The sequence below is a fragment of the Coturnix japonica genome, unplaced genomic scaffold (assembly GCF_054131305.1).
Source record: "Coturnix japonica strain WE unplaced genomic scaffold, WE-NBRP24 Scf040, whole genome shotgun sequence".
In the NCBI taxonomy this organism is placed as follows: Eukaryota; Metazoa; Chordata; class Aves; order Galliformes; family Phasianidae; genus Coturnix; species Coturnix japonica.
In genome coordinates, this window is record NW_028188943.1 from 95,788 (window position 1) to 119,778 (window position 23,991).

General features: G+C 47.7%; 2 long non-coding RNA genes across 2 annotated transcripts; one reads left to right on the forward strand and one right to left on the reverse strand.

Annotated features, from left to right (window-relative positions):
- Positions 1 to 473: 473 nt before the first annotated feature.
- LOC146752875 (uncharacterized) lies at positions 474 to 2,230 on the reverse strand. Its single transcript, XR_014940297.1, has 2 exons — positions 2,073 to 2,230; positions 474 to 1,188 (listed from the first exon to the last, which is right to left on the reverse strand). It is a non-coding gene; the product is annotated as an uncharacterized LOC146752875 (long non-coding RNA).
- Positions 2,231 to 7,551: 5,321 nt separating this feature from the next.
- Positions 7,552 to 23,965, forward strand: LOC146752876 (uncharacterized). The gene is made up of 2 exons (XR_014940299.1): positions 7,552 to 7,592; positions 23,700 to 23,965. It is a non-coding gene; the product is annotated as an uncharacterized LOC146752876 (long non-coding RNA).
- Positions 23,966 to 23,991: the final 26 nt, after the last annotated feature.

Genomic DNA, 23,991 nt, shown 5'->3' on the forward strand with positions numbered 1-23,991 from the left:
ACCATGGCCACAGTTTATAGGACTGGTCATAGATCAGCTTCCAAAGCCCCTTTTTTTAAAGGAGATGCCACAAAGCTGTACTGCCTGGTGGTGTTGTTGATCAGGTAGTAGAGAGCATTCAAAAGGCTCCAAATGATGCATTATAGAAAGCTGCAGCCACATCATGAATCCCTTCCCCTGCCCCCATCCCCAAATCCATCACCAATCAACCCCTCCATCCACGGCCCCAAATCCCCCCCTTCCATTTCTAGGAACCTATGAAGCTACATTGTGTGCCTCCGGTGGCACAGTGGTTAAGGACGCCACTTTGCAACACCAGAGGCCCGGGTTCAAATCTCCCCTGTGTCGCAAGTGGTAGAAGTGCCGCTCTGCTACACAGGAGGCTCAAATCCTGGGGGTTGGACTCGATGATCTCTAAGGTCCCTTCCAACCCGCATGAGACTGTGATACTCTGATACATCCATGGCCCCAGATCCATCTCCAATGAACCTTTATTCACAGCCCCAAATTCATCCCTCCATTTAGAGGAACCAATGAACCCCTTTATCCACAGCCCCAAATCCATCTCCAATGTACCTCCACCCATGACCCCAAACCCATCACCAATGAACCTTCATCCACCACCCCAAATCCATCCCTTCCATTTATAGGAACCAACGAACCCCTTCATTAATGGCCCCAAATCCTTCCCTTCCATTTATAGGAACCAATTAACCCCTCCATCCCATCCCCAACCCCCCACTTCCCCCTTCAGCCTCAACGCACAGAACTGACACATTGTGGGCCTAAAAATGAACCCAAAATCCAAACCCTAAATAAACAGGCCCAAAATGATGCAAAATGAACCCAAAACCAGACCCCAAATTAAGCCGTGGGGCTTCCAAACTCCACCTCAGCACCTTCCCACCTTTGGCTGCTTGATGCCCCCCATGGCAGCAGCTCTCCTGCCCTGCTGCAGCCTGTAGAGCATCTCCCCCCGGTTCCTCCTCATCTTTTCCTCATAGCTTCGGCCCTTTAAGGTCACGACGTCGCCATATTCCTCCTTCAGCTTCTTCATCACAGCCTTCAGTTCCCCTTCGTACCTCGTGAGCTCTGCATTCAGCTGTTGCCGTGTCTCACCAGGCCATGATGGGAGCCCATGTTGGCCTTGGAAGCCATTGGGGTTGGAGTCTGGGATCCCACGTTGACCTATAAAGAAGCCATTGGGGTTGGAGTCACGGCCACCCAGGAGGGGGGTTGAAGGCAGAGCACAGATGAGGGTCCTGCATCCTGAAGGAGCATCTGGTACAGAGCAGACACATCTGAAGGATGAGCTCCAGCATGGCTGGCACCAACAAGGAGCAACCCAGGATGAGCAAGAACGGCCCCAGGGTGGGAACTGCCTCTGGACAGACATGCAGTGACACTGAAGGTACACGTGCCCACAGCCACCAAGGGAGCGGTGCTGCAGCCAGTCTTGGGATGGAAATGGCACTTTCCATCTGCCACCTCCATCCTGCCCAGCAGTGGGAGGGGTGCCAGGAAGCAGCAGATGCAGAGTGTGACCTGCTTTTATTTTAATCTCCAGAGCGAGTTGCCGTCTGGGATGCCGTGGCAGCCTTTGTATGAGAGAATCATGGAACAATTGGAGCAGGAAGGAACCCCAAAAGGGCACCCGGTCCCACCGCCCTGCGGGGAACAGGGACACCTACCTCCAGATGAGGTTGCTCTGAGCCTGGTCCAGCCTGGCCTTGAAAGCCTGTCTGGGCACCCACCACCTCTCTGGGCAAGACATCCCAGTGCCTCACCACCCTCCAGCCAAATCCTTCTTCCTCCCATCCAAAGCCAATCTTCCCTCTTTCTGCCTGAAACTGTTTCCCCTCCTCCTATCCCAAGTGACCCTGCTAACAGCTTTAGAAAGCCTTCATGCAGCATGAAAACATGCCTGTGAGCAAACAAGGAGAGAGCAGCAAGGATTGCTGTTGCACTGCGTCACGCCGCTCACTGCCCTCTCCTCCCTTACCAACTCCCCAAAATAAAGCCCACCCCCCCCCCCTTCAATATATACTCATTAATAACACACACACACACACCCTTTATATAGAAACCCGGAACGCAGCGTTGGGTGCGGCGCAGCCCCGGGGCAGGAAGCGCTGATGATGGGAGGGGGCTGGGCCATATACACTCATATGGGCCCGCCCCTAAGCTCTGCCCCCCTGCACGGAAGGACACAAAGTTCCCCTGTCGTGGCTGTGGGTGACCACTATGGGGCGCCGTAGGCATAAAGATTGCCCCCCACGCCCCTTCCCCTTCAACCCAATTTGGTTCCAAAGAGACCCCCCCGCCCCCCCCATTAAACTGGGGTCTTAGAGTGCCCCCACTGACTCCAAATACCTCCCCCAACCCACCCTATAGACCCCAAACCCACCCCACTGCACCCTAATCCCACCCCACAGCCCCCAAACACCCCCCCAAGCCCACCTTAAAACCCCCAAAGTCCACCCCATAACCCCCAGATACCCCCCAAACCCACCCTATGGCCCCAAAATCCACCCCTCAGCCCCCAAATACTCCCTTAAACCTACAATATAGACCCCAAACCCACCCCACTGCACCCTAATCCCACCCCACAGCCCCCAAACACCCCCCAAACCCACCTTAAAACCCCCAAAGGCCACCCCATAACCCCCAGATACCCCCCAAACCCACCCTATGGACCCCAAATCCACCCCTCAGCCCCCAAATACCCCCTTAAACCCACCCTATGGATCTCAAATCCACCCCTTAGCTCCAAAATACCCCCTTAAACCATGCTGGAGCCTTGGGGGCGGCTGTTGGCGGCCCTCAGCCCACAAACCTCTTCCGCTCCCTCTGCCGTTCCCCCCCCTCCGCCCCACGCAACCAGGTCAGGCCTCTCCGGTCTCCACTCCCCCTTCCCCCCATTATCCCCAATGGGTCCGTGCCGTAACCCGCTCCCCCGGAGGGAACACGTGCTCTGCAGAAATGAGTCCCCTGGGAAACGCGATCCGCTTCACTGGTGTTCCGCCCTTGCTTTGGTTCCTACGGCCTACAGAGCCGGAGGAAGGCGATCCCGGGAAGGGGGGGGGGTGGTGTCCTCAGAGGGGTGGGGACGTGTCAGCTGTGTCTCCACGGAGGGCTGTGTGTCCCCCCCCTACAGGTGGAGCTGCTGCTGCTGCTGCTCGTGTACCCCCGTGGGCGCCCCCCCCCACCACCCAAAACGAAGGGGGGCTGCGGGGATACCTGAGAGTATTGGCTCGGGCGCCCGGCCCGCCCCGGCCCAAAGCGTGCAGCCGCTACCTGCGGCGTTTGGCTGCCCGGAGCCTGGGGGGGTTACGGGAGGGCTTTGGCACGATGGGGAGCCCCGGAGGGGGGTTACGGCTTTGCCTCCGTTTGGAGCCCGACAACGCGATCCCCCCTCATCGCCTCCACATCCTGCCGGTGCTGCTGCAGATGGGGGGGGGGGCTCAGGGCTGATCGGTGCGGTTGGAGTCGGGGGGAGCAGAATTAAGGCTCACCCTGCGCCCCTCCCGGTTTCCCCCCCACCCCCCACTCCTCCCGGTCAATGCCCTATTCAGCTCCTAAGGCCCCGGGCGATGGGGGGTGTCTCCGACTCCTCTTTGCCCCCCCTTCCTTTACCCGTAGCGGCTCAATTGCGACCCTCCCCCCACCTTGGGATGCCTCCAGGCGACGCCGCATGTTCGACGCCATGTGGGAAACGCTGGGAGTGGGACCCGAAAGCCAGTTGGTGTGAGAAGGGGCTCGGCCCCCCGCCGTCATCACCCCCTTCATGTTGGATGAAGGGGACGGAGATGGGGGGTGGGTGGCGGCCGCCTCGTTGCCCCCCCGTGGTCTGGCCATAGGAAATAATTCATCTCGATGGTTTTCTTATGGATTCATTTGCTTCCTCGAGGTTGTCCTGACATTTGGCAATTTCCTTCAGTAGCGTTTTGAGCCTTTTCACTTCTGCATCCTTCTGCTGTAGAAATATCACATTCCAAACAGGACGAACCAGATCATTTTAGAAACAATTACAAGCCAAGTTGCATTTTGGTGTTAAAAACAGCCATAGACTCATAGAATAGCCTGGGTTGAAAAGGACCACATTGTGCAGGGTCTCCAACCAGCAGACCAGGCTGCCCAGAGCCACATCCAGCCTGGCCTGGAATGCCTCCAGGGATGGAGCATCCACAACCTCAATGGGCAACCTGTTCCAGTGTGTCACCACCCTCTGTGTGAAAAACATCAACCTAATATCCAACCTAAACGTCCCCATATAACTTTAAAACCATTCCCCCTTGTCCTATCACTATCCACCCTTGTAAACAGCCATTCCCCTGCCTGTTTATATGCTCCTTTCAAATACTAGAAGGCCACAGCGAGGTTTCCCTGGAACCTTCTCTTCTCCAAGCACAACAAGCCCAGTTCCCTCAACCTGTCCTCACAGGAAAGGTACTCCAGCCCTCTGATCATCTTACTGGCCCCCCTTAGCGTTATTTGCAATTCTCTTTTGCCTTCCTGCAAGCACACCTGCTTCAGGGCACATTTCATCCCACTGTTAGGCCTTGTAAGAAGCACTATGGCAAGTCCATATGCAGAAAACACTGGCATTCCATTCACTAACTGAGAAACTATTCTGCCCTTGCTCCTGACTCTTGTCCCTGCCTCCTCCTGCACTGGGCAGTGTTTGTGGGCAATGAAAGAAATACCCACATTCTGGAAAATACAGACAAAAAAGAAACAGGCAGAAAAGCGGCACTAATACTTTGTCACTGGTGGGAATCTCCACAGAAAGTGCAGTGCTAAAGGTGTGAGGTTAAGGGATCATCACTGTCATGATAAAAGTCACAGCATGGAAGATTTAGCGATGGCGTGCTGACTAGAAGGAAAAAACAACACTTACCTTGGAGCTTGTTCATTTTCTCTCCTATCATCGGATATCTTCTCATCATCTACGTAGCTCTGAAGTTGGCCAAAGCCTGTTGCCATGAGCTTTGCTAAACGCAACAGTGCTGTGGCTCAGAGGTATTACACCGGCACATAGCATAGGAGAACTCCATAACCCAAGTGTCAAGGGAAGAAGAAAGGGGAACTGTTACAATTAATTACGTTCACTAAATTGATAATTGTAGGCTTCTTGTCACACACTACTGCCTACAGCAAAACAGCACAGATGTTGACAACTGTGATTTCTGCATACAAGCAACCACTCGAGGCTGAGCACACTCTCCTGTCCCTTTGCCATGTCTAGAAAGACCCAGAAGAGCTCAGTGTTCTCTCGCTGTTAGTTTACATCCTCCAAGCACTTCCAAAGGCACGCTGCTCTGTAGAAAAAGCTGAGCTTATCAGAAAGTTTGTGCAGGAAGAAGGCAGCAGTATCAGTGCATGTCATCCTGGGGGATCTGAAAGCATTTGTGAAGAGAACAGGGAAAGAAGAGGGAAGAGAGCAAAACCAACAGGCACTAGCACTGCTGCCCACAGGGGGCGGGGCTTGAGGCAGGGCCTGTTCCAGAGGGGGGCCTGGCACAGTTAGGGCCAGCTCAGGGCCCAGAGCAGAGGGGGAGCAGGCAGAGGCAGGGCCTTGGGGCCCAGGATGGAGGAGGACCAGGCACAGCTGGGGCCAGCTCAGGGCCCAGAGCAGAGGGGGACCAGGCACAGCTGAGGCCACTGCAGGGCCCAGGTGAGAGGGGAACCCAGCACAGTCGGGGCTGCTTTGGGGCCTGGGCCGGAAGGGGGCCGGGCACAGCCAGGGCCTATCCCCCTTTTTTGCACATATGAAATGCTCCCAGCTGTGCTGCACAGCAGAACATCTTTCAATGGAGATGAAAGCCTGTGAAATGAAAGAATCCTTTCTTATTTCTTTCACATTTGTGTTTGTTGACTGCAGTTCCAACCAGGTGGACTCGCAGTGTCTTGCAAGTGCCACCTGGAAGCAGGTACAGACTGGAGACACAGCACCCTCAATGTCCAGGTGAGTAACAGCAGCCAAGGAGGCCTTTGGGCTCTGCAGGGTCCAAGTGTGGAGCATTACACACAGGAGCAGCTGAGTATAAAGACAGTGGCAGAGCTGCAGAGCTTGCCATAGTAGGGAGGCACAGTGGCTCAGCTCATTTCCCACAGTAACACAGGAAATAAGAGCCATGAGGGAAATGCAGATGCCTTCTGCCCCCATCAGAGGGGAGGAATGAGCTGCACTTCCACAGAGACATTCCTCTCACAGCCACTCACACCTCAGGTGTGGAGGGACGAGCTGGGGCTGCTGGTGGCAGCTGTGGAACACTGCCATCTGTGGTGCTCCATCCTACCTTGGAGGTGGGCATGTAGAGCTGAGGACCTTTGTCACTGCACAAATGACTGCAAGCAGAGATGTAGCAGAGGGAACATAAAGCATTTGATAACTTATACAAAGCAATGAGTAATAGAAATGACAATATTTCCAACCAAATATCCCCCATCCTAACAGTCATATCTGATCTCTACAATCCCACCCAAACAATTTCCCAGCCCCCTCCAATTCCTCCTCACTATCCCACCCCTGAATTTCCCTCCCCCAATTCCCACACAGTAATTGCCCACACTAATTACCAGCATGCAGGGCATGGGGAACACCTGTTCCTTGTGTGCAGACACCTGGAAAAAAAAGAAGTGGCAGGGAACTGGGGGTCTGTAGCAGGTTGTGGAGGCTCTGCATAGAACGTAACCCCAGACCACAACCCCATCAGCTGCTGGAGCAGCATCATCCCTGTCATTGGGGGATGTTGCCAGTGGTGGACAGGGACACAGGGAGAAGCCACACCTTGGTGTAGCTCTGATCTGCTCATGTCCAGTCCAATCCTCTATAGCACTTTCCATCTTCTGTCCTTTGTTCTTAACCGTATCCTTCCTTCTCTTCTGCTCTTTTTCTTTCTTTTAGGTGTCTTACCTGTATCTGCTTTTCCCCTCTTCTGTTCTTTTACTGCTCTGGTCAGCATCCAGTGTCTGCACCACAACTCTAGGTTTTGGGATGGAGAAAGGTACACAGGCATAGATTTGTACAAGAAAAGCTCTCTTGCTGTGCCCAACAGATGACAAAAAGGAACCCTCAGGACCACAGAGGCAGCTTGTTTCTCCAAAGGCCACAGCGTAAGCTCGTGTAACTGGGAAGGACTCTGTTATACATCTCCTAAAAGTGCCTTTGAATTAATAATTTTCTGGTCTTGTTTCCAATTGTTGCTCAGAGGAAATGAGGTTTTTATCCTTGTATCTTTGCAGGAAGACAGAGAGGAGGGAACCTGTCTGGTGAAATGCTCAGGTGCTGTTTCCTTCCTTGCACCAACAGCCTGTTTGTGTCCATGCGATGCCAGTTGTCCTCCTGACAGTTTCTACCGGTCCTTCTCCGAGTCCTTCTGCTAAGCACTGCTATTTCTGTATCCTCAGGGCCCTGTTAGGACTAAAAAGGGGAGCAGATAACAGACGGAAGAATCTGGCCTTCTGCTGGGTGAAAGCCGCCTGCATGTCCTGTTCCTGCTTTCTCTTTTCCCCGGGTGGCATTGTGCTTCCCAAGGAGCTGACTCGCGGAATCAAACTCTATAATCCAGAGATGGGTTATAAAGCAGGTATGTTTATTCCAGCGTTGCGCAGCGCCGGGTGCAAGGGGGATAGCTCCTCCAAACTTGCACACCGTAAAGAGAAAAGTGTGTTACAGATATAGGTTAAGCTAATACATAAACAATAGTCTCCTCCTCAGTTTGATTACATATTCATTACATTCCCTATGGCCCCGTTCCCCGCGACCCCATTCCCTCATTCCCCCTGACCCCATTCCCCGTGACCCTTGCCGATGTTTTGGGGTGAAATTCTTCTACTGTTTTCTTCTTGGTGTTATCTGCTGTTATTGTTCTCCCATGTCGGCATCATCTTGCCCGGGGGGGGATCTAATCCTTCTTGTCAGAGGTCTCCGGACAGTTTCTTCTTATCTTTATTGCCCTCTTCTCTGGCTTTATTTTGACTAAGTGTCTGCAATTCCCCCTTTCCCTGCACTTTTAAATGTACAGTTATGTGGAGAGTGTTTATGCAGAATGGCTTCATGAGAAAGGACATGAAGAGATTCCTCTAGTTAAATTGTAAAAGAATGAATGTGATTAAAGACAAAGACGGTTTATCCTAGGGACGGTCACGGGCTAAGCAGCTGTGGAGAAATCAGTATGTGAAAAGACAGGGTATGTAGCTAAAGACGAAATATGTATCTAGGAGCAAGGACGGCCTAAGGGAAAAGCAAGATGTGTAGCAAGGTGTAGACAAAGCTGCAAAGAAAAAGTATCTATAAGACTAACCACAAAGGTCAGATGAAGTAATGCCTAATTCACCAATCCTGAGCTTAACTTTTGCAATATGCATGAACTTATTACTGATTGTATAAATGAGATGCTGTAACACCTAATAAACGAGGCTTGTTGACCATGATAGCATGAGACTTGTCTCCCGCGGTTACTTCCAACAAATGGTGACCCTCGACGTGATAAGGAAAAAAGGGTGCCACGGGTGAAGAACTGCGTTGGGTTCGGGTCCGGATTTCACAGCCCGACGGACGACGAAAAGAGCTAAAATTGGAGCTCCGCGTCTCGAGCGACCACGACAGGTGGGCTCGACCGACACGTGCTGCCGAAGCCTGGAGGGCTGCAACGGTACCGACGTGAGTAAAAATGGACAGGCAAGCAGCATATAATTTATTTTCCGCTTTTCTTAAGCGGAGACAGTTTAAGGGGGTAGACCTGGAAAAGGAACTCCCTAAGTTATTAGTGTATGGGTATGCTAAAGGGTTATTTCAGAATCCGCATTTAGTGCATGATCTTGATGAGTGGTGTAAATTTGGGGATACAATTTTTCAGGGAATTATAGATGGGGAGAAAATGGCTAAAAAATGCGGGAAGTGGTGGCGTGTTGTTTATAATGATTTGTTGCAATATCAGGCAGAAAAGGAAGCGGTAGAGCAAGCTAGTGCTGCGCAGGAGAGGAATAAGAATTATAATGAATGGTCAGATTGCCCGGGGCCCCCTGCTGTGTCCACCGTAAAGTTGCCGCCGGCCGCCGAGCCTGAGTTGCCAGTGGTTGTGGAGCCGAGTGCCCCGTCTCCGTCTCCCTGCACGTCTGTATCAGACGAGCCGCCTGCATCGACCATGGCGCTACAGCCGGCCCCCTCGACCCCCCTTTGCAATGAGCCGCTCCCTGGGGCACAGAGTGACCTGGCGGAGGCCATCGCGCGGGAGCGGGGGGAGGCTTGGGCTGCGCTGGCGCGGGCTTGTTTAGAGGCGGGAGACGGTGAGGCGTTGGAAGCGGTGCAACAGACGGTGCTGTCGGTGGGGTATTCGCCTGATCCTGCAGGCGGGACACAGGCTGCTATCAGTGCTTTAGATTGGAAGTTGTTGTTACAATTGCGGTCTACGGTCAGTCAGTTTGGAGTAAAAAGTGAGCCAGTGAGACAGATACTGGATTATATCTGGAGTACTCAGGTTTTGTTGCCATCTGATTGTCGGGCTATAGCTAGGTTGATTTTTTCGCAGCACAAACAACTGCTATTTAATGCTTATTGGGAAGAGATGTGCCAACAGAGAGTTGCGATAGTTAGGCAGCCCGGAGATCCCTTGTATAATGTCACCGTTGAAGAACTTTTAGGGGTGGGTCCTTTCATCCGGACGGAGGCCCAGGCTTTATTAGGACCAGTTAAATGTAGAGAGTCAATGTATCTGGCCAGGCAGGCTATGGATAAGATCAAGGCACCAGGTGGGCTGTCGTCTTATATGGGAATCCAGCAAGGAAGAAATGAGGATTTTGGAGTGTTTCTAGATAAGGTAGCTGGAGCCATAGAGAAGGCTGGAGTACCAGAGTACATGAGGGAAATAATGCTAAAACATTGTGCACTTCAGAATTGTAATGCTACAGCTCGTGGCATTCTAAGTACTTTGAGGAGTAACTGGACAATAGAGGAGGCGTTAGACAGATTATCGAGCGTGCCCACGGGGGCTCAGGCTTTCATAGTTGAGGCTATTAAAGAGCTAGGGGCAGGATTAAAGGCACAGGCTGAGGCTTCTCAGAATCAAGTGTTAGCAGCCCTTGCACCCCTCCAAGCTGCAGTCGCTACAAGCCCACGCTCGCAGAACAGCTCCCTCATGAAATGTTTCCGTTGTGGAAAAACTGGCCACATCCGTCACGAGTGCCAAGCCACTGGGATTTGGCGCAGCAAGTGTCAATCCAACACCCACAACGCTGCTGTATGCTATAGGAAGTCGGGAAACGTGAGAAGCAGCGCACGAAAGAACAGCGGCCGCGCTCCGATACAAGCTGCCGTTCCCAGCCAGCGGCCGCCTTCCCCTCCGCACACGTCGCTCGTCGCGTTGTCGGTCTCTACAGCACCCCCGCCCTCTGCTTCGCCCACGTCGTTCTCTGCACCTCGCCATGCCGCCCCTCCCTCGTCGTGCGCGGCTGTGTCTCTGCAGCCCGTGTGTAACGTGGTTAAAGACATGGATGGACTGAAACCAGGGGATTGTTGTGACCCAGGTTCAGTAGATCCAGAAAGAGAATCGGACGCATTTCCTCCTGATGATACTTTGAAGGAAGCAGGAATGACAATTTTCCCTACAGCATACTGTGATGTCTTAGAGCAATGCAGAGAAGAAACAATATTAAGGGGTGATGCTGACACGTTGCAGACCTTTCCTAATCAGGTCCCCCATTTGGAATCCCTGCCTTATGAGTCAGTGAAGGAGCTAAGGGAGTCAATAAGAACATACAGAGTTCGGTCAGCCTTTACATACAATCTTTTGGTTACAAACAGTGACACTTATGCTATGACCCCTCACGATTGGAAAACTGTGTTAAGAATGATCCTCTCTCCTACACAATACACCATGTTTGTGACAGAATATCAGCTACATAATTTGACTGATACCTCTTTGCCTCAGACTCGGACAAATCCATGTGGCACAGCACCTCTTCAACTGTGTCAGACAAATGTCACTCACATTCCTGAATTTGGCCGTGTAAAATATGCACATGTAACAATAGATATTCATTCTTCTTACATATTTGCCACAGCACATACAGGTGAACTCAGTCATGACACCCGTAAACACTGGTTATCTGCTTATGCTGCTATGGGAATCCCACATACTACAAAAACAGATAATGGGCCTGTGTATACCTCTAAGGCCACTCAAACTTTCCTCCAAGAAAGGTGTGTTAAACATACTACAGCCATTGCTCATTCTCCCACTGGACAAGCTATCACTGATCACATTTATCAAACACTGAAATCCATTCTTATTATTAAACAAAAAAGGGGGAATATGGGTGACACACTACAAGAAATATTATGTAAGGTTTTGCTTGTTTTGTTTGTGCTGAATTTTTTGAATCGTGTTCATAGAGATACAGCTTATGTGGATCGTCATTTTGAGGCTTCCACAGTGCTAAAGGAACAGCCTATGGTTAATGTTTGGAATATGGCCACAGGACTTTGGGACTGTCCTCTACCACTGACAACTTGGGGTCGTGAATATGCTCATATTTCCACAGGGACTGGCCCTACGTGGGTTCCAGCATGATATGTTCGGTCTCATCTGAAGGCAGAAAATAGCATCCAGCCTTTATAGTAATTGTAATTGTGTGTTTCTTACTTAGTGGTATTGCTTTGTAACTTGCTGTGTTATAGATAATATTAGTAATAGTTTGACATAGTGTGTGATTTTCTGTTTTACCAATGCAGTCTCAAGATTTAGAGTTTAAGGCATTAGCTAGGATGTTGTGTGCTTCTTCTATTTTAGTAATAGATCAGATGTGTATTAAACAGGATTTGATGTAATCAATGCTAGAATCTACAGGAATAGCTCTTTTAATGTTTTAGTACTGTTTGGTTATGATATTATTAGCCTATTAATTAGCTTTTCTTAATTTGCAAAGACAAAACCTGGAAAGGAATCCCAGCCAAAGAGATGACCCTGTATCATAGAACGGATACCTATTTTACATCCAATTAATTGGGATCTGAAAATATAACCATGCATCATTTTAGACAAAAGTGCACGCTAATTTGATGGTTTATTCTGTTTTCCAAGCAGGTGTTCCACTTGGGCTCTATATCACGCACTGGCCATGCGGATATGGTGTACAACTGGAAGAAATCCTTCAGACCCTGAATGCAGGAGAGAATCTGTGATGGATGAGAGAGGAAATGTGCACCTTGAAGCAGGGGACGCCCTGCTGGCACTACCTGTCGCATCCACCACCAACACAGCTTGCTGTTTCTCAAGGGTCAATAAGTAATAATGCCCTTAGTGATACTCTAGTACATTTGTCCTCTAAAATTGGTTCTATTTGACATGCTAGTCCATTAAATTGTGCGATCATTAATCAATTATTAGCCCGGATAACTCAGTTGGTAGAGCATGGTTATGAACATCTTAAAAGCATTTATTGCACAAATTTTAGTGGTCATTAAAATCAATATATCAGAGTATACAAAAATTGAAGACTTTTCCTGATCAGTTACAGATTAACACAATGGGACCCTCACGGATTTATTTTTAGGTTGCAGAAACTTAGGTTGCAGTACAAACATGTTTGTTCTTTTTAGTAGGTTTAACAGTAATGTTGTTATGTTGTATTTGACTTGTCTCTTTTTTCACTTTTAGAGTATTGTCAATCGAGGTCTTGATTGAGTTATAATAGTTACGTTATTAATATAAGTAGTGTTGTTATTCTATAGGCAGTATCTTGGAATTGTTGTAATACAAGAAGAATTCTACGGAGCAGCAGCCATGGATCGAGATGAGAAGTTCACAGAGCAGCAGCTATGGAGCAGGATAAAACTACATGAGAACTGATTGAACAATTGAACTGAATTGCTTGTTAAATATGATTAATCGGTCGTTAAACTGAGCCTTTTCATTTTAAAAGAAAACGGGGGAAATGTGGAGAGTGTTTATGCAGAATGGCTTCATGAGAAAGGACATGAAGAGATTCCTCTAGTTAAATTGTAAAAGAATGAATGTGATTAAAGACAAAGACGGTTTATCCTAGGGACGGTCACGGGCTAAGCAGCTGTGGAGAAATCAGTATGTGAAAAGACAGGGTATGTAGCTAAAGACGAAATATGTATCTAGGAGCAAGGACGGCCTAAGGGAAAAGCAAGATGTGTAGCAAGGTGTAGACAAAGCTGCAAAGAAAAAGTATCTATAAGACTAACCACAAAGGTCAGATGAAGTAATGCCTAATTCACCAATCCTGAGCTTAACTTTTGCAATATGCATGAACTTATTACTGATTGTATAAATGAGATGCTGTAACACCTAATAAACGAGGCTTGTTGACCATGATAGCATGAGACTTGTCTCCCGCGGTTACTTCCAACACAGTTACCCTTTGTCTTGGTTTCTGTGAAGTTCCCCTTTCCCTTTCTATAGCAAAGTGTTACCTTACCACCATTTTGAGGCTTTGCTCACTCTTCAATTCCCCCCTTTTCTTTAATCTAGCAGGCTTTTACCTGCTAGATTCTTAATGGGTCTCAAAATAGATTCCGCTCTCTACCTTTTGTCTCAGCTCATGTCTCTTCCAAACCTCGTATTCCCTTCCAGTACCTTGGTACAGACACAAAAGACATCTTATAACAACACAAGTAAAACACACCAAGAGTAGCAAGGTGATGCAGGCTAAGAAAAGCTGTTTTAGTCATCCTAAATTTGGCAACTAGTAAGTTTATCCCATGATCCAGAGAAAACTATTCCCCAATCGGTGTTATCCCTGCCTACTCCATGTTGCAATGCATCTTTGGATAAACAGGATATCTCCTTTTGGATTGTCCATCAAGCATCTGCAGCAGCATCCTCAATTGTTTCTAAGGTTACAGAAATTTTCATACAATGGTACCCCCCTTTTCTTGGGAGTTCTGTGAACTCAATTTGCTGTTGTTGCCCTGGAAGGCCCTCTCCCATGAGGCCCACTTGTGCCCTATTCCTGGTACTGGGACTGTACTTTGTAGTGTTGGTTTGCTCAATATATTCTCTTATCTTCCCTTATAACCAATTTCCATAAAATACTAAAGGGCATAATAATGTGTCCATTTGGGCATGCACACATCTGTCAGCTTGCTCTCTTCCTTTCTAAATTATTAATTGGACTCCTGTTCTCTTTAGAATATTTTACAGGTTTTGACTTGGCTTCAGAGATTTTAAGTTTACCGTCTGGAATTGAAGCCCTCTTCAACTGCCTGTTCTGCCACCTGATCTATCATCTTATTTTCTGTTTCCTGTACAGTGTTACATTTCTGATGTCTTTTACAACATATAATAACCATTGGTAGATTTAAATCAGGCTGTTTTCCTTGTGTGTGAGCAATCCTTGCTCTTTTCAGATGGTACTATGAGCGTGTGGCACATATTTAGCATCTGTCCATATGATTAAAGCTCTTGTCAAGGCAGTTATTTCAGTCTTCTGAGGGGAAGTCCCCACAGCTGGTGGTTGTGCTTCGGTTACCTGGTCAGTAGCAGTTACTGCATGTCCTGCCTTACAGTCTCCTTGTCTCATAAAACTGCAGCTTCTGGTAAACCAGGTGTCTTCTGCATCTTCTAAGGGTTCGTCCTTCAGGTTCGACTGACTGGCTGGAATGTGCAGCTTCAGTTGATTTAAAGCAGTCATGTAATACTGGTTCTCCGGGTGTTCCGCTAAGGAAAGATACTGGGTTGATGTCATGGTTTTGTAATTTTGCTATCAGTATCAGTATTCCACATCATAACATCATGTAAAGTATGGATACTTCTATTGAATGTGCAGTCCACAGAAGAAGACTACATATCCCATAGAACAACAGGGTTAATGATAAGTCACGGGACCAGGACGCTGTATAATCTCGTTCCCAGGCTGGAGTGCCCTCCTTCTTCTCTCGAACTTCTCGGAGAGTGGGAAGCGTTCCAGCCGTGTCGCCTAGAGTTCACAGTAGGCCTCTCGGTTTTCGGGGACTCTCTCTCTCTCTGTTTCGTTCAATTTGTTAGCCTCAATTATATTATATTGTGTTATCTTGTATTTCGGTATCATATTTAGTAAAATAAGTTTTTCCTCCTTAGATTGTCGCTGTTTTATCCCACTCCCTTTTTCCCCCTCCTTTCCGGGCCCCGGGAGGGGGGCCCACGGGGTGGCTTCCCCTGTCACGGGCATAGGTAAATCTAAGTAACCCGTGACAGATTTTTGGTGGAGAATGCGGGCATAGAGCTTTTTAGCTTTTAGAACAACTCTCTCTTTACTCTTAAAGAGCTTCGTTAGGGGAGTGTTATCTTTTCGTAGCTGCTCACTGAGAACGTGACCTTGAAATACCAGACAAATTGTCAACATTAAGGGCTGCTGTACATTCTCAGCACTGCTATCTAACTTTTGTGTAGAAAACAAAGGGATTTCTTTCTCCCTTAGAGCAAAGCTAGCTAGCTCTGACTTTTACAGAGCCTGCCAGCTATGAATCCACTCTTCATCCCAGTTGCTCTGTTTAAGGGATTGAAAGCAATTATGATCTTCTTAAAGTATTGGTCAACTATTAACACCATAATTTGGTGTTGTGGAATTGTGCAGGTATATAGCCTAATAAGGTGGATACTGATGGAGACACCTGCCTGGTACTTTTATGAGATGTGGTATGGTCAGAATTTTGGCACCTACATCCCAGATGGAATTGTGAATCTTACAAACACTTGCATCCCAGATGGAATTGCGAATCTTACAAGTACTTGCATCCCAGATGGAACAGGCAATTTTACAAACACCACCATGTTTAATTCATTGTACAGGCTAAAAAAAACCCTTTTTATTTAGGTTGTACTCTCAGATTTCCACACGCCTTTCAATTACTGAGATAGGGTTTATACTTGCATCCATGTTATCACTATTAATGAATGCATATATGTTCCTATGCATTCGTTCTATGCGGAAGTCTCCTCCAGAACCAGAGAATGATGACTGGCAGGGAATATGGAAAGGTTTAGGAAAAGTCTTAGAAGCATGGGGACCCGCAGTGTCATGGGATTTCACTCTTGAACACCTAAGGGACCCTAAGAAATTAAGTGAGTATTTGGGTCAGAGATCTAAGGAGGTAAACCTTATGTGGGGTTTGGCTTATGCATACCGTGCTTTGTATCATACTATTCTGGAGAGAGAGAGTTTCCGATCTGAGATTCAAGCCCAAGTTAATTCTGATCAGTCACAGGAGGCATCAGTAGCAATATCAGTTGCCCCTGTGGAAGGCAAGAAATGGAAACGGGTGTCCACGCGTCTAGAACGAAAAGAAGGAGAAGCACAGGGGGGGGCTGCAGAAGACCCAGGTGCCGGGCATGGAGCAGTACCGAAAAAAGCAAAGGCAAAAACCAAGAGGCATGAAGAAGAGACTGATGATGAGGAGGAAATCACCTATTGTCGACCTCTGAAGCTGACTGAAATCCAAGGCTCAAGAAAGGAGTTCACACGGCGTCAAGATGAAGGTATCCTTGCTTGGTTGCTTCGCTGCTGGGACAACGGGGCCAACAGCTTGTCTCTAGATGGTAATGAAGCTCGCCAACTAGGAAACATTGCCCAAGATGCAGGTATCGACAGAGGGATTAGCAGATGTTCGGATGGAGCTGCCACTCTCTGGTTGCGGCTGTTAGAAGCCGTGAGAGAAAGGTACCCCTATAAGGATGCTTTGAAGCCTAAATTTGATAGTTGGAATACCGTCCAAAAAGGTATTCAGCGCCTGAGGGAATTGGCCATGGCGAAAATGTTGTACAGCCCTGATCCAAGTGAACTTGACCCTGAGAGAGTGAGGGCCGATCCTGACATGTGGCAGAAAATCACAAGTACAGCACCAGAGAGAATGGCACAGTCATTGGTAACAGGTTCTAAAGGGTTCGTGGACAGATGGCCCCGAGTTGTTGAGCTGATTATAATGCTTCAAACCACCGATCAGCAGCTCCCTCAACTGCATGCCGCAGTTTCTGCCATCTCACGGCTAGAAAACCGAGTAGATGAAATGTGCAAGAAATTGTTTCCATCAACTAATCATAATGATGATCCCGTAATAGTATCAGAAACAACTGATGAAGGTCAATCCTCGTACGGGCCACCAGGTCTAATGAAGGATCTGATCAAAGTATTCCAGTCCTACTCCTCACCTGCATCATCAAAAGTCTCAGCTGTTAAACGCACACGCTTCCCAGCTCGAGCAAAGAACAACAGTACGATTGCACCGCGTGTTTCCATGTGGCGCTACCTACGTGACCGTGGAGAAGACATGAGGAAGTGGCATGATCAGCCCACTTCTGCACTACGAGCACGGGTGAAAGAACTACTAGACATACCAACCACCAGTGGAGTTGCTCCAGTCATCACAGGTAACCAATAGAGGGGCCCTGCCCTCAGTCAGGGGAGGGAAAGGGATAATAGAGTTTATTGGACTGTGTGGATTCGATGGCCTGGCACATCAGAACCACAGGAATATAAGGCGCTGGTGGATACCGGTGCACAGTGCACCCTAATGCCCTCCAGTCATGAAGGGACAGAATCAATCCATATTTCTGGAGTGACTGGGGGCTCTCAAGAATTGACTGTGCTGGAGGCTGAAATAAGCCTCACTGGCAAAGACTGGCAAAAACATCCTATTGTGACTGGCCCAGGGGCTCCATGTATACTGGGTATTGATTACCTCAGAAGGGGGCATTTCAAGGATCCTAAGGGGTATCGATGGGCCTTTGGGATAGCTGCTGTAGATATGGACAACATTAAGCAGCTGTCTGTTTTGCCTGGCCTGTCAGAGGACCCGTCTGTTGTGGGGCTGCTACGAGTAAAAGAGCAGCAGGTACCGATTGCTACAAAGACAGTGCACAGACGGCAGTATCGCACCAACAGGGATTCCTTGCTCCCCATTCATGATTTGATTCGCCAGTTGGAGAATCAGGGAGTGATCAGTAAAACTCACTCACCTTTTAACAGTCCCATATGGCCAGTGCGTAAAGCCAGTGGAGAATGGAGGCTGACAGTAGACTACCGTGGCCTGAATGAGGTCACACCCCCATTGAGCGCTGCTGTGCCGGACATGTTGGAACTCCAGTACGAGCTGGAGTCAAAAGCAGCCAAATGGTATGCCACCATTGACATTGCCAATGCCTTCTTCTCTATTCCTTTGGCTGCAGAATGTAAGCCACAGTTTGCCTTCACCTGGAGGGGCATTCAGTATACTTGGAACCGTTTGCCCCAGGGGTGGAAACACAGCCCAACCATTTGCCATGGGTTGGTCCAAACTGTACTGGAACAAGGTGGTGCTCCTGAACACCTGCAGTACATTGATGACATTGTTGTGTGGGGTGATACAGCAGAAGAGGTTTTTACAAAAGGAGAGCAGATCATCCAAATTCTTCTACAAGCCGGCTTTGCTATTAAGCGAAGCAAAGTAAAAGGACCTGCCCAGGAAATTCAGTTCTTAGGTATAAGGTGGCAGGATGGACGTCGTCACATCCCAACAGATGTGATCGACAAAATCACTGCCATGTCTCCACCAACTAGCAAGAAAGAGACACAATCTTTCCTGGGTGCAGTAGGCTTTTGGAGGATGCACATTCCAAACTACAGCCTCATTGTAAGCCCCCTTTATCAGGTGACGCGGAAGAAGAACGATTTTGCATGGGGCCCTGAGCAGCAGCAGGCTTTTGAACAGATTAAACAAGAGATAGCCCGTGCTGTAGCCCTGGGGCCAGTACGGACTGGACAGGATGTAAAGAACATCCTCTATACTGCTGCTGGAGAGAAAGGCCCCACTTGGAGTTTGTGGCAAAGAGCCTCAGGAGAGACCCGAGGCCGACCCCTGGGATTCTGGAGTCGATCATATAAGGGGTCTGAAGAGTGCTACACTCCAACTGAGAAGGAGATCTTAGCCGCGTATGAGGGGGTTCGGGCTGCTTCCGAAGTAGTCGGGACTGAAACACAGCTCCTTTTGGCACCTCGACTGCCAGTGCTGAACTGGATGTTCAAAGGACAGGTTCCCTCCACTCATCATGCTACCGATGTCACCTGGAGCAAGTGGATTACGCTGATTACACAGCGAGCGCGAATGGGAAACCTCAATCGTCCAGGAATCCTAGAGGTAATCATGGACTGGCCTGAAGATAAAAGGTTTGGAACATCACCAGCAGAAGAGGTATCACGTGCTAAAGAGGCCCCACCATACAACGAATTACCAGAAAATGAAAAGAAATATGCCCTATTCACAGACGGATCATGTCGCATTGTAGGGAAGCATCGCAAATGGAAAGCTGCTGTGTGGAGCCCCACACGACAGGTTGCAGAGGCCACCGAAGGTAAGGGAGAATCAAGTCAGTTTGCAGAGGTAAAAGCTGTCCAGCTGGCCTTAGATGTTGCTGAACGGGAGAGGTGGCCAATGCTGTATCTTTATACTGACTCATGGATGGTGGCAAATGCCTTATGGGGGTGGTTACAGAGGTGGGAACAAAACAACTGGCAACGGAAGGGTAAATCTGTTTGGGCCGCTGAATTATGGAAGGACATTGCTGCCCGAACAAAGAATATGGTTGTAAAGGTGCGTCATGTGGATGCACATGTGCCCAAAAGTCGGGCTACTGAAGAACAACAAAACAACCATCAGGTAGATAAAGCTGCCAAAATTGAGGTGGCTCAAATTGACTTGGACTGGCAGAATAAGGGTGAATTATTTCTAGCTCGATGGGCTCATGAGACCTCAGGTCATCAAGGAAGAGACGCGACATATAAGTGGGCCAGAGACCGAGGGGTGGACTTAACCATGGACGCTATTGCGCAGATTATTCATGATTGTGAAACATGTGCCATAATTAAACAAGCCAAAAGGATGAAACCTCTCTGGGAGGAAGGGCGGTGGCAAAAGTATAAATATGGGGAGGCGTGGCAGGTTGATTATATCAACTTGCCACGATCTCGCAGTGGTAAGTGTTATGTACTCACCATGGTAGAGGCAACCACTGGGTGGCTTGAAACATACGCAGTACCCCATGCTACTGCTCGAAACACCATATTAGGTCTTGAGAAACAAGTCCTGTGGCGACATGGCACCCCAGAAAGAATTGAATCAGATAATGGGACACATTTTAAAAATTCCCTTATAAATACTTGGGCCAAAGATCATGGCATTGAGTGGATTTATCATATTCCCTACCATGCACCAGCTTCTGGTAAAATTGAACGATATAATGGGTTGTTGAAAACTATGTTGAAAGCAATGGGTGGCGGAACATTTAAGCACTGGGAGAAGAATCTGGCAGAAGCCACTTGGTTGGTGAATACTAGAGGATCTGTCAATCGTGATGGTCCTAGTCAATCTAGCCCCCTACACACTGTAGAAGGAGATAAGGTCCCTGTTGTACATGTAAAGAACATGTTGGGAAAAGCTGTTTGGGTCCTTCCAGCTTCTGGAAAGGGCAAACCTATCCGTGGAACTGTCTTTGCCCAGGGACCTGGGTGCACTTGGTGGGTAATGCAGAAGGATGGGGATGTTCAATGTGTGCCACAAGGGAATTTGATGCTGGGGGAGTGCAGTCAATAATTTTATGTATTTATATGTATATATGTTTGCATGTGTAGTGTATTTTAGTTATTATAGTTGTACATTTAGTTATGTTACATGTAATTCTACTGTTTAGCTATCATAATTTTACATACGTGTATATATATGTATATATATATTTACCATGATGTAATAATGTAGAATAAGGGGTGGAATGTCATGGTTTTGTAATTTTGCTATCAGTATCAGTATTCCACATCATAACATCATGTAAAGTATGGATACTTCTATTGAATGTGCAGTCCACAGAAGAAGACTACATATCCCATAGAACAACAGGGTTAATGATAAGTCACGGGACCAGGACGCTGTATAATCTCGTTCCCAGGCTGGAGTGCCCTCCTTCTTCTCTCGAACTTCTCGGAGAGTGGGAAGCGTTCCAGCCGTGTCGCCTAGAGTTCACAGTAGGCCTCTCGGTTTTCGGGGACTCTCTCTCTCTCTGTTTCGTTCAATTTGTTAGCCTCAATTATATTATATTGTGTTATCTTGTATTTCGGTATCATATTTAGTAAAATAAGTTTTTCCTCCTTAGATTGTCGCTGTTTTATCCCACTCCCTTTTTCCCCCTCCTTTCCGGGCCCCGGGAGGGGGGCCCACGGGGTGGCTTCCCCTGTCACGGGCATAGGTAAATCTAAGTAACCCGTGACAGTTGACAATATTAGTCACAATTATTTCTACATCACCCTGCTCTACCAGGATGGCCTGGTATTTCAGGAATCTTTGGGGTGAGAGCCAATGAACTAATGTCCCCCCTTTTGCCTCCAATACAGTAAACACTGTATGAGATATTAAAACTGGTATCCTTTGGCCCAATGTAGATTTATGGGCTTCTTGAATATTGAGCACTAGTGCAGCCACTGCCCTCAGGCACCCTGGCCATCCCTTACTCACTTCAAGCTGTTTGAGGTTTACCATCAGTCCGTAGCTGTGTATCCATGGTCAGCACCCTCCTGTCATTCCTGGGAACGTATGGAGTTCCTTGGCAGTTTGCAGCTCATTGGCTTAGCAGATGGCTTCTTTCTTGGTAGTCCTTAAGGTTCAAAGTCCAGCTGTAATTTCTGAGTTATTTGTGCTTTCTGTAAACCAAGAAACTCAGCAAACTCTCAGTCTATTCTACACAGTCCTTTTGTCGCTGTGGCATCCACATGCTCCGGTAAAGTTCCACCCTAGGATGGAGGATCCCAGGTCTCAGGCTCACAAGTTGACCGGTTCTCAAAAATCATTAAGCTGTTCTCACAACCCTGGGTAACACTGTCCAGGTTAACTGAGTCTCTTCTCCCTTTATTAGGGCTTTCCTATTCAAAGGCAAATAACCTTAGGCTTCCTTTAGCCAAACCAGGCAGAAGAGACATCCCTCAAATCCAGAAGGTAAACTCCACCTAGTCATTCCTTAACTTGGTTGATAAAGTGCATGGATTTTCCATTACTGAGTGTATCCATTCAACAATTCCATTACTTGTCCTCATGTCTTCTACCAAACTATCAAAAATTTAGCAAATTGGCAAAACTGGAGTTTTGTACTTGGATTCCCATTCAATTAGTAATTCAAACTCAAAAAATTATCTATTATTTCTTTTATCCTTCTACAGTCACATATCCTCAAAGGGCATCACTTTACCCTGAGTGGGTGAGCTCTTGCTTTTAACTTAATTTTTGGCCCTGATGCCCACACCCCTAAGTGTGTCTTATTTGAGATTGCTGTGGCTCCTGGGGGTATAACATTGTTTTTCCCAGTTTGTGTTAATAGTCAGACTTACAATTCTTAATCAGCCAATATTGTTTGACCCTTAGCTCCAGTTTTATTAAATTTCTTGCCAGGGTAACCTGACAGGTACAAGAATTCCTGTATTCCTACTTGTTTTCTTAGCTTATATTTAATTAATTCCAAAAGTAAGCCTTTTCTTGTTGGGCAGTAGCACCTACTAATGTTACAAAACCATCTATGGGTAGTAAGAAGCTCCCATATCCATCAGAAAATGAACTACTTTATCCTGCTTCTTTAGCTGCAGTTTCATCGGTGTATCTGCTAGGGTAAACTTCCCAAGTTCTCATTGTTCAGCTCTGCAATCAGAGACAATTCCTTCTCACTCAGCTTGGTCAGATTTCTCTACCAGTGTCCCACTGCAGTTTGTACACTGCTTTCATTCCAGCGGAGCAGAGCCCTCCCTGGGCTCTTCAAGCCTCCATCCCCTTTCCTCGTGGGGGATCCCTGGGTCCTATGGCCCTACTCTAGCACCACAACAGTAACAGCTGTTATTATTCTCAATTTCCTGAACATCTCTGATTCTCAATCAGGTGTTTGTTTTGTTTTCTGTTGTTGTTGTTGTTTGTTTGTTTTCTTCTTATTGTACTCCTCTCTTCAGACCTGACATCCCTGTTTTTATCTTTGCCTTCCTCAACCTGCGTCCTTCCCAAACTTTTTCGCTTTCCAAACTCTAATCATTACATTTCACCTCCTCTCCAGAGCCATCCAGTGCTGCCCAGATTTCAGATTTCCCACATCTCTGCACATGAAGGCTATTCTCACTTCCAGTGCCCTGTCCTCTCCACCTTCCCCTTTGCTGTTTACTGCAGCAGTCTCTGACCCTGGCTCCCTCTCCCACTCTGAGAGTTCTGATTGCAGGGGAACGGTGCGGGGGGGTTGTTCTCATGCCAGCACAGATAAACTCACTTTCTCTTTAACCCTTTTTCCTCTGTACACTATTCCACTATTTGTACCCTCATTTACACTTCCACGTACCCTCAACGATACTTCCGTATGACATTAACAACTACACTTTCTTATACCAGCAAAACAGTTTGTCCCATTCCCTTCAAAACCCACAAATCAAACAACACAGTTCTTCAGTTTCCATAAACACTCTTACTACCTTATAACTTTCCCTTAGCAATCCATATCGTTCAGTTATACACCTCTCGCCACAGAGCCATCACTGACTGACCCACCTCCCTTACACCTCTTCGCAGGCAGAACACAGTATCACATAAATGGCTTGATACTCATACCACACAGACATCCCTCTATATGTTCATTGTCCCTGTCCTCTAGCTCATACATCAACCACCACTGATTACAATATTTAATCAGAATTTTTTTTCAGCTCAGGGTTCCTCCTGGTTCCCCAGCGATATCTCGCCAATGTGCCAGTATACACGTCAGGGGTGAGCGCGCAGGGACCTCTTTGCTCTGTGATTTTCCCATCGTAACTTAATATAAACCACCGTATTCTTTTATAAGTAAAACCACTTCTGACACAACAGCATTGTTATGACTTATGACCACATACTTTACAACAACCAGTAATTAATAATACAAAATAAACATGTATTAAAACAAAGACAAACAAGTATTGGAGACAACTTTCGCTTCGTCCGTCCCCGGCCGTTTCCCTCGCGGG